Genomic DNA, 11472 nt, shown 5'->3' with positions numbered 1-11472 from the left:
TTTGGAGAAGACGATAGGGCCTACTGATAGCCAGGGTAAGTTGCCTGTAAGGCTTCTGGGTAGATTGCAGTGGTGGCATGGCTCTACCACTTTGAACTCCCAAATCAGTGGAAAAGTTGATCCATTCCTCCCATATATCTTCACCACTATGAGCTGCTGTTGTTCAATTATGCTAATCCTTCCTAGGGTGGGGCAGTAGAGTGTGTGGGACCCTACAGTGGGAGGATCTGTAGGAGGAGATGGAATAAAGGGTGGAGGATGTGGGAGGGACCTGGAATGAAAAGAATTTAAGGCCCGGTCCTGGGAACAGATATTCCAGTACCAGCAGTGTTCTGGACAAGACGGGAGAGCCTGCTGATATGAAGGGTAAGTTGGTGACTCCGGCTTCTGGTTAGACTGTGTGGGTGAGATGGCTGTACCATTTTTTCTCTCACTTTTCCCCCCAACACCTTCAGCAACATGATCTGTTGTTGGTTTTATTTATGTTGGCATTTCTGAGTAAGAAAAATATCTCTAGGTAATTTTAATTCTCATTGATCTGATGGCTAAAGTTGTTGCATTTTGCTTGTTTGGTTTTTTGAGGACAGGACACTCTATATAGTCCTGGGTGTACTGGTACTATGTAATTTAGGTTGTGTGTTAGGATAAATCTTTCTGCCAAAAGCAGAAGGACCAAGGCCCTCCCTAATGCGTGTAAGGCCTGAGAGCGAAGTATCCCTCCACAGGGAATAGGCTCAAAAATCCCATTCATGCAATAGGGATTAATACTGGCTAAAATGCCAGTGGTGCCATGGAATGCCCAAGCTCCCCAACTGACATTCATGTTAAGGGGGCCTTGTCCTGTCTTATGCAAGTTGTCAACTGTGAGTCTGGTGTTTGTGAGGAACCACTTCATCAGGAAAGCTGTTTGTGTGGGTTTCCCGAGCAAGATCTTTACCCCTTTGCTCATCATACCTCTCTCTCTACAAGTGGGATCCAGGAGTGAGGCTCAGTGCATGGATGTAGATATCTGATTCTGCTTTCATCAGCTACTGGATGAAGTCTCTATGGTGGCATTGAGTTAGTCATCAATCTCAGTATAGGAGAAGGACATTTAGGATAGCCTCTCCACAGTTGCTTAGATTCTTAGTTGAGGTCATCCTTGTGGATTCCTGCAAATTTCCCTAGTTCCAGGTTTCTTGTTAAGCCCATAATGACTCCCTCTCTTAAGGTATCTCTTTCCTTGCTCTCCTTCTCTGTTGTAATTCTAACTTGACCTTCCTGATCCCTCTGTTCTCCTTCTCCTCCTCCTCCTCCCTCCTTCTCCCCCTATGTTCCCAAATTACTTAGGATATCTTGCCCAATTCTGATTGTCCGGCAATCCATGTATGTCTCTCTTAGGGTCTTCCTTGTTTTCTGGCTACTCTGGGGTTATGGGCTGAGGGCTGGTTACCATTTGGCTTATATATAATATCCACTTATGAGTGAGTACGTATCAGTTTGTCTTTCTGTGTCTGGGTTGCCTGGCTCAGTATGGTTTCTTCCAGTTCCATCCATGTGCCTGTGAATTTCACTGTGTCATTGTTTTCTAAAATGAAGTAGGGCTCCCTTGTGTAAACGCCCCATATTTTCCTTATCAATTATTCAGCTGGGGCCATCTAGGTTGCTTCCAGGCTCTGGCTATTACAAACAATGCTGCTATGAACATAGGTGAACAGATGTCCTTGTGGTGCATCCTTTGAGTTTGTGCTTAAGAGTGTAATTGTTGCAACTTGAGATACATTGATTCCCATTTTCCTGAGAAACTGCCACACTGATTACCAATGTGGCTTAAAAAGATTTCAATAGAGAAACAATTGGGCACAACTTCAAAACAGAATTACTCTCCTGTCCCAGGATTATAACAAGAGCAGACGTAGGACTAGGGTCTTCCAAGTGGTGGAAGAAGGGGGATAAAATGACCAGAAAGAATGCAACATAATTATCCTTTTAAGACACAATGTCAACAAGAGGTACTCATTTACTTCTAAAAGGGATGAAAAATGTACACTCAAGGGATCTGGGTCTCTTATGTCAGCATGTGTGAGATGGGGGATCAGAAATTCATGGTTATCCTTAGTCATTCAATGAGTTTGAGACCAGCCGGTGATACAGAAACCTGGTGTCAGTCTCTGCTCTTCCTCCAGACAGAACCCTTAGAATCAAGGGCTCTGAAGATTAGAAGATGGCAGAGTCAGAGCCTTTTTCACTATGCCTGAGAAACTGAGTTTAATTAATTTTCATGGTCCACACATTTGTTTTCTTACTTCCACAAATGTCCTTTGGCAGGTTACTGTCCAAATGCATGCACAGTGTAGACATGTTACTAACAGGCTTTCAACGTGTTTTCCATTTTTACAGACAAGTACTCCTCTTCCCCTTTCCTTTCCATGGAAAGCCGGTCCTGCCTCTTGAGAATGGATGACCCGGACTACGATTCCACCTGGGAGGACGAGAACAAGGAAGGCTTTGAAGACAGCCAGGCAGATGATAAAGGCCATGAGGACAAGGGCAGCAAGCACAGCAATGCAAAGGAGCCACGACCAGGTGTGTTCCAGTCCAGGAAGACCCGGTACCGAAACTGGCGAGCTATGCAGGACATGCGAAGGTATCGGCACCACTACCCGGATTTGGCAGATCAAGACTGCAACAGCGACATGTCTAACCTGCGCTTCTACAAAAATGAGATCTGCTTCCAGCCAAACGGTCTTTACATTGAGGAAATTCTTCACAACTGGAAAGACAACTATGTCGTCCTTGAAGAGAATCACTCCTATATCCAGTGGCTGTTTCCTCTGAGGGAACCAGGAGTGAACCAGCATGCCAAGCCCCTCACACTCAAGGAGGTGGAGGCATTTAAAAACTCCCAGGAGGTGAAAGAGCGTCTGGTCCGGGCCTATGAACTCATGCTGGGCTTCTATGGGATCCAACTTGAGGACCGGGACACCGGTGTGGTCTGCCGTGCACAGAACTTCCAGCCACGCTTCCAGAACCTCAACAGTCACAGGCACAACAACCTGCGCATTACACGCATCCTCAAGTCGCTGGGAGAGCTGGGCTTAGAGCACTACCAGGCACCGCTGGTCCGCTTCTTCCTGGAGGAGACACTGGTACAGCACCAACTGCCCAGCGTGCGTCAGAGTGTCCTGGACTACTTCATGTTCGCCGTGCGTTGCAGACACCAGCGCCGGGAGCTTGTGTACTTTGCATGGGAGCACTTCAGACCTCGCTGCCAGTTTGTCTGGGGGCCCCATGACAAGCTGCAGAGGTTCAGACCTCATGGTATACCACGGCCACTGATGGTTCTAGGACAGGCAGATAAGGATGAGGGCTCCGGGAAGCCTTTCCAAGAGGCTGGCACCCAGGGTCAGACCTATGGATCTGGAAGGGACCTGAGTGGGAGCAGAGGAAAACCTGAGGATCCCTCATTGCTGAGCACAAAGCCCCAGGAATCCGGAGCCCTGGATGAGGCCCAGGGGGATGAGACTGAATCACTGAGCTCCAAAGAGAGCAAGAAGAGGAAGCAGAGGAGAAGAGGCAGGAGCAGGTACCAGGGGCGTCAGATGTAGAAAAATCTGCCCTCAACCTTGAGGTGTGTGCCCTCAGCTCTGTCAGCCCAAAACCCAGGGAGGCTGACCAGGCCTGCCCAGTTACCCACGAGGCCAGCGTCCAGAGTGGCTGATGAGGAAAGAAGACAGAGGAAAATGGAGAAGAGGGCTGAGGGAGATTGAGTAACCAGTAACTATCACACTGACCTGCAGGACTATGCCCCACTTCCTACGACTTCAGAGAGCCCTTTGTTGCCAAGACTAGCATGGAATTTTCTGTGAACAGCTTGCTTTTGTCACCTGAGTGTGGTGATTCTAGCTGGTAACAGAGTTTGAACAACAATTAGAAAGAAATTCCACATAAGGATCTAAGGTGTGTGCTATTGCTCCCTGGCTCAGGGATTTCTTTTTCCAACAAAATTGGCTCAATTTTTGAAATATACAAAATAGGTATATAGTGTTTTTCTAACTTGTCCCTGTCTGTGACCCAAGTTCTGCCAATATGTTTCCTGCTTCCTGGGCTCTGAGATTTTAGATTTGTTAAATGCCTGTGTTACTGTGAATTTTCAGACCTAACTTTTTACCACTCACCACTTTTCATTAAATAAAATGGTCTTTGAGTAAAATTTAAAGTGTATCTTACTACTTTGCATTGCAAATCAATGCTTTAAGATACTAGGAGTACTCTGGGTGGTGGTGGCAAAGAATCAGGATAAAATTTCACCTTATACACATTTTTCAAACCAGAAGGCGAATACATATCCAATTTGGACAAATGAAGCAGCTGAAGACCTTGCTAAAGGCAAATTCAATGTTTATAGGTCTCAATACTCAGTGTGAGAGGCAGGTGGATCAGAATTTCATAGTAACCAGAAGTCATACAATGAGTTTGAGAACTGTCTGAGCTACAGAAACCCCATGTCAAATTCTACCCTCTGAGATACTACGAAATGGTGGGGCAAATTTTGTGAGAATACAAAAATAATTGGAAGATGTTGGTTCTGGGTGATGACATAGCTACAACGGATTACCCTCCAAACATGGGAACCTAACCTGGGTTTTCCGGCCAGCCAGGATAGAAGGGAAATGGAAACACCCACATGTTGCCTCCTATTTCCCCATGCGGGTGGTAGAATAAGTGTGTCCAGAATACATACACAAAATCTGGAAGGGACCTGAGTGGGAGCAGTGGAAAAGCTGAGGATCCCTCATTGCTGAGCACAAAGCCCCAGGAATCGGGAGCCCTGGATGAGGCCCAGGGGGATGAGACTGAGTCACTGAGCTCCAAAGAGAGCAAGAAGAGGAAGCAGAGGAGAAGAGGCAGGAGCAGGTCCCAGGGGCGTCAGATGTAGAAAAAACTGCCCTCAACCTTGAGGGGTGTGCCCTCAGCTCTGTCAGCCAAAAACCCTGGGAAGCTAACCAGGCCTACCCTGTTACCCATGGGACCAGTGTGGCTGATGAGACAAGAAAACGGAGAAAGATGGAGAAGAGGGCTGAGGGTGATTGAGTAGCCAGTAACTATCACACTGACCTGCAGGCCCATGCCCCACTTCCTACGACTTCAGAGAGCCCTGAGGCCCAAAACGATGAGAATGGGCCATAAGACCCAGAAAGCCAGGTGGGGCCAGAGCAAGGTGCCCCTGGGAGCCTGGTGGACCCTGACCCTGACACCACAGGAATCCCAGGGATGACTCAGAGATGTCGTCAAGGATGGGGTCCTCTGCCGAACCCTCAAAGACTTAGAGGTGCATCTAAGTCTCAGGGGAGGGACCTCCTTTTTTAGTCTGGTGCCAAGTGAGGCCTTTCTGAATAAATTTACACTTTGAAAAAAATACAGACAAGTGTTGTGCCATTGAGCAAGAGCACCGACAACTCTTCCAGAGGTCTTGAGTTCAACTCCCAGCAACCACATGGTGGCTCACAACCATCCATTATGAGATCTGGTGCCTTCTGGTATGCAGATATAATATACATGGAAGCAGAATGTTGTATACATAATATATAAATCTTTAAAAAAATACTTAACAAATCAATAAAAATATTTTAAAAATTAGAAATGATCTTATTTTACATCTCAATTCCAGATCACTCTCCCTCCTATCCTCCCAGGCCCCCTGTGGAGCCCCCTCATCACATTCCCCATCTACTGCCCAGGGAGGGTGAGGCCTTCGATGAGGGATCATCAAAATCTATCAAGTCATTTGGGGCAGGACCTTAGTGGTCCCCTGTTTACCAGGCTAAGAGAGTATTGCTCCATGGGAAATGGGCTCCCAAATCCATTCGTGCAATAGGGATACATCCTGGTTTCACTGCCAAAGGCCCCATAGACTGCCCAGTGCTCCTAGCTGACACCCTGTTCAGGGGGCCTGGTTTGGTCCTATGTTGTTTCCCCAGACTGGGGTGCATGGGTTCCTACTTTCTCAGGTCAGCTGTTTCTGCAGGTTTTCCCAGCATGATCTAGACCCTTTAGTTGATCACTCCTCCCTCTCTGAAACTGGATTCCAGGACTTGGGCTCTGTGCTTACCTGTGGATCTCTGCTTCTCCTTCCATCAGCTAATGGATGAAGGTTCTAGCATGGCATTCAGGGTAGTCATCATTCTCATGATAGGGAAAGGGCATTAAAGTTATTCTCTCCCCTATTGATAAGGTTCCTAGTAGGGGTCATTCTTGCGGATCTCTGTACAATTTCCTAGTGCCAGATTTCTCTTTAAACCCATAGTGGCTCCTCTACTGATTGTCTCTTTCCTTGCTCTGCTCTATTCCTCTCCCCACACAATCGTCCTCATCCCTCATGTTCTCATCCCTCTCCTCCCCTCTCCTCATTCATTACCCTACCTCCATACCCACTCTCCCCATGTCCCAATTTGCTCAGGAACTCTTGTATTTTCAGCTTCACTGCAGGAACATGGATGACACTTTCATGGTCCTGCTTGTTTCCTTGCTTCTCTGGTGGTAGGGAATGTACACTGGTAAACCTTTGCTCTATGTCTAATATCCATATAAGAGTGAATATTACCATGTTTGTCTTTCTTTGACTGGGTTAACTCACTTAGGATTGTTTCAACTAGTTCTATCCCGTTGCCTGCAAGTTTCAAGATTTCATTGAGCTTTTATGCCGAGTAGTACTCCATTGTTTAAATGTACCACATTTTCTCATTGCATTCTTCAGCTGAGGGGCATATAGATTGATTCCATGTTCTGCCTTTTACAAACAATGCTACTATGAACATAGTTGGACATATGTCCTTATTCTATGAATGTGCATCCTTTGGGTATATGCCTAAGAGAGGAATTGCTGAATCTTGAGGTAGACCGATTCTGATTTTCCTAAGAAACCATCATACTGTTTTTCAACATGGTTGTACAAGTTTGCACTCCCAACAGCAATGGAGGAGTGTTCCTCTTTCTCTACAGAACAGGATCCATCCTTTTGCTGCATACAAGAAACATACTTCAACCTTAAAGACAGATACCGCCTCAGAGTTGGGAAAAGATTTTCCAATAAATAAGCTTAGCAGACATCTATACAATGTTTCATGAAAACACCAAAGAACATAGCAGACACAGTGAGTGTCTGACTACATAAGTAGTCTCAGGTCTGGTGAGAACCAACACCAGCTCCAGGATATCTGTGCTTTTCAGGCCGCACCTTTTGGGGGACTTTACAGATTGTGTTTTGCCCATTTGTTCCTGAACCAGACCTGGATGGAGAATGAGAAAAAGAGGTCAGAGAAAGACTTTTATGCCCAGCCTAGCCTACAAGGTCTAGATGATGAATAGAAGGACTTGCTTTGCCTGACACCTGCTCACCGCCCACACACACACATGCAGATAGTTCTAGGAATCCTGATGTCAAAGAGGAGAGATGAAAAGAGGATGAGTGTGTGCTGACATACCTGGGAACAAGAAAACTTCAGTAGAAATTCAGAAGGATTCACTGGGAGAACTGTTAACCTTGCCCACGAGATCCCATGGAGCTGTTGCATAGACCCAGGGTGTGCCTGAATTGAATAGAATGTGAGCTCCAGCCTTGGATGCAAATATTTCACAACTGCACAACTGTCCTTAGCTGCCCAAAGCAGCATAGCAGCACTGGGTGTGCGGATTATGGTTAACTATGCAGGGTTTAGAGAAGGGGAGCTGATGGAATAGTGGCTATTCCCGCTTAGGAAGAGAGGGACAAGAGAAAGAACTACATGATCTGCTACCCAGGCTCCCAAATCCTTTGTGCATACATGAAGCATTCCCTGTGCAGGCATTTCAGAGCAATTTGGGAAAACACAGCCCCTGAGAGTTTGAAGAAAATAGAGAACCTGGGAAACCATGGCCAGCTGGGTTCCCTTGAGGACCTGAGGATGGAAGAAGACCTGCTTCCATTTTACTGGTTCCCAATGATTGGAGATCAAGCCACTGTGGGGGACCTGGATGCATCCCAATATTTGGCTGCATTGGTGTGACTGAGTGCACCAGCGACATAGGTTCCTTGTAGGGCCTGGATGCACCTGGAGGCGTGATTACATTGGGTCTCTGGGTGTACTGTCGCATCTGGGTTACTTGCAGGCTCTTGAGGCCTTTGGAAACCTGGAGGCTAGCTGTGGGAAGGAACCAAACTCAGAATTTACAAGTCCCAGGTCCTCTCTCGGTCCCCTAGTTCCCTCTATATCTAACCAGGGAGTGAAGGCCCCCTGAGGCAGGAAAGGCCATGGTATCCCACCTTAACCTCACCATCTCCATAGGAGATTTAGTGGCCACTCACTCTGGATATCAGCAGGCTCTCCCAACTTGTCGAGTTCACTACTGGAAACTGAAGTCTTATTCCAAGGGCCTGGCCGGTACGTGTCTTCTACATCGAGGTTCCTTGTAGACCCTCTTTCTTTTGTAAGGTGTTCCAGATGGGGTTTCTCTTTATACCAGCTCTGGGCTGGCCTGGAACTTGCTTTGCACACTCGTATGGCCACAAATTCATAGAGATCCGCCTGGCTCTGCCTTTGATCCACCAGCTTTTATATCCTCTGTGCTGAATACTTTCATATCAAGCTGACACAAGGTGAAGGGCATTTTCTTAATTAGTGATTGATGAGAGAGGGCTGAGCCCATTCTGAGTTATACCACACCTGGGCTGGTGGTCCTATGTTTTGTAAGAAAGCAAGATGAGCCAGGTAGAATTGGCCCATGTTTTAAATCTTAGTATTGAGAAGGTACAATGTCTGAGGCATTAGGATCTCTGAGTTTTAAGGACAGCTTGGTCTACAGAGAAAGTTCTTGGATATCCAGGGCCACAGAGGCAAACACTATCTTGAAAAACCAAAACAAAAGAAAAGAAAGAAAAAAAAGCAGGCTGAACAAGCCTTGAGGAGAAAGTCCATATGCAGCATCCACTGGTGGCCTCTATATCAGCTCCTGCCTCCTTGTTCCTGCCCTGTTTGAAATCCTACCCTGACTTCCTTTGAGGGTGAACAGTGATATGGAAACATAAGCCAAATGAACCCTTTCATCCCAAAATTGCTTTGTTCATTAAATTTAATCCTTGCTATAGAGACTTTAACCAAGACAAGTTGGTACCAGGAATGTGGGCATTGCTATGACCGACATGACCATGTTAGGGAGAAGATTGTGGAAGGATTTTGGAACTTTGGATTAGAAAACCATTCAGTGTTGAGATTTCTATAACCTGTTTTGTGACCGCGGGGAGGGTAAGGATGATGAGAGCAATGAGGAAGATGGAGGCATGGTTTGTGAAGTTCAAGAGGGAAGTTTAAAGATGTGATTTGGACTATTTGTTATTTGGAAAGAAGATACTGTGTTTCTGATTAGAGTATCCTGAAGCACCAGTTGTGATTAACAAAACAGCAGAGCACTAACACGAAACACTTGCTTTGCTAGGATGCTCCATGTTAGTCAGCTGCGGTTGAGAAATTAGGAGTGATGAAGTAAAGACCAGCATCATTGTGGTGAAAGCCTGTAGAACTTTCCTAAGAGTCAGCACACAGAAGCTGTGTTCCTGTTGTGGCCAATGTTTTACCTTATGTTGTCTGTGTTTGTAACAAAACCTTTCAATCATGTTTCTTTAAGTAATTTCAAGAGAAAACATTGCCAAATCAAGCTATACTTTGGTGACATTTGTACTGTGGTCATCTCTCCCTCCCTACAATGGGGAATTATTTGTTCACTTCTCCCCAGGAAGAGTGTCATATGACACAATCATGAAAAGTCTTCCCTCATGATACAATACTGACTCTTAAAATTTAGGACAACCAAACAACCATCTATTTGGTCATAAGGTCTCAGCAAAAAGGGAATTGATGCCTGAGGACAGATCATCGACCCAGAAAAGAATCTGTTGGAGCCAGTACGCTATTGCAGTAGCTGAATGGGTATTTACACATACATAAAACATAGAATAGAATTTATTTGCACATGTCTGTGATTAATAAAATTCAAAAACTAAAATATAAAATACACAATAAAAGCTACTCGGGAAATGATTTAGTAGTGAAACAAGCTGTAAAACCCCAATTCTGAATGGCAAAAACTAACCGATATGGATGGCCATACTTTAGGACCAGGTAGAACTCAAGGCAACATAATCAGCAGAAAAACCACCTGTTCCCAACTACTTAAATGCAGGTCCTTGAAATCCAAGAGCTTACTCTGGTGGCCTGCATAAAGAGGAGCACTCAAGGCCTATAGTTAACAATGCCTGATGCTGGGTTTATGAAAAAAGGCAATAATTATGTGTAGCAAGTTGGAAGCTGGTACAATCAGAAACATGAACCAAAACCAGGATATCAACTGAGTGTCTTCAGTGCTAAGGAGGCACAACCACACGATTACTCCTTATAGATTAATATCTTATACTACCCTCATTTATTCTCGTGGTTTCTTTTTTCAATTGAGACATAGTCCATCCACCAAGCCTCTACTGCCCTCTATCTGCCTATATAAACCAGGCTCACTCCCAACTCACAGAGATCCCTGTCCACTGCCTCCTCAGTGCAGGGATGGGAAGTTTAGGACACATATGCAGGATGGTTACCCAATCTTGACCGGGCAGGGCCTCATCAGCCTTAGAACTTCCTGGGAGTCACTCTTTCTTTTCATTGTCATCAAAGCAACTTCTGTTTTATTTTTTCTTACTCCGTTTTTTAATTAGAAACAAGATTGTTTTAGTGCCAATCCAAGTTCACTCTCCTGACTCTGTTGCTCTGTCATGCCAATCGTGTGTGAGAACTTCTCCTATTCTTCCTGGCTTGGGCCCATGCACTTATCAAAATATTTTTGCAGTAGGTCAAGTGTCATCTAGATAGTGGGTTGGACCCTTGAGGCAGGGAAGAGAGTGTTATAGTTAGGTGTGCTTCAGCGGCGACTGTGTCTGAGAGGATTCCAGGAAAACATTCACATTGATCCTCTTGACTTAGGTGCCGAGAGAGTAGTGATGGATATTTTCAATCTCGTTTCTCTGCTTATACTTATGGGGATTATTGTGGCTTAGGTAATAAGCTACTCTTCGCAACATCTCTACAATTTGCCTAGTGAGATTTCGAGTACCGCACATGAGGCAAAACAGGGGACTTGGGAATTCGAATTGGATGGCGCCTGGTGGTTGGAGTCCTGTGTTGTACACAAAATGTAGAGAGGGGGTGGAATTCTGAGTATTGATAAAGAAAAGGGTTTTATTTGATTGATTGATTTAGTTCTTAATTTTTTAGAGTTCTGTGTGTGTGTGTGTGTGTGTGTGTGTGTGTGTGTGTGTGTGTGTGTGTGCCTGGGCCCATGTGTAGTTACCCTTAGAGGCCAGAAGAGGGCAGAAGATTCTCCTGGCCATGGAGTTATTAACAGGAGGTTGTGAACTACCCAGTACGGGTGTTGAGAACCAAACTCAGGCCTCTGTGAGTGCAGTGCTAT

The 11472-nt window shown here is 45.5% G+C and overlaps 1 pseudogene; it reads left to right on the top strand.

Moving 5' to 3' along the window:
* Nucleotides 1–2435: 2435 nt before the first annotated feature.
* On the top strand, nucleotides 2436–5349 carry LOC113838148 (annotated as a pseudogene).
* The last annotated feature ends 6123 nt before the right edge of the window (nucleotides 5350–11472 follow it).

Source organism: Cricetulus griseus, unplaced genomic scaffold, assembly GCF_003668045.3.
Source record: "Cricetulus griseus strain 17A/GY unplaced genomic scaffold, alternate assembly CriGri-PICRH-1.0 unplaced_scaffold_46, whole genome shotgun sequence".
NCBI classification, from domain to species: Eukaryota; Metazoa; Chordata; class Mammalia; order Rodentia; family Cricetidae; genus Cricetulus; species Cricetulus griseus.
Note: the sequence above shows the minus strand (reverse complement) of the source record. Positions and strands in the feature narration are given on the sequence as shown.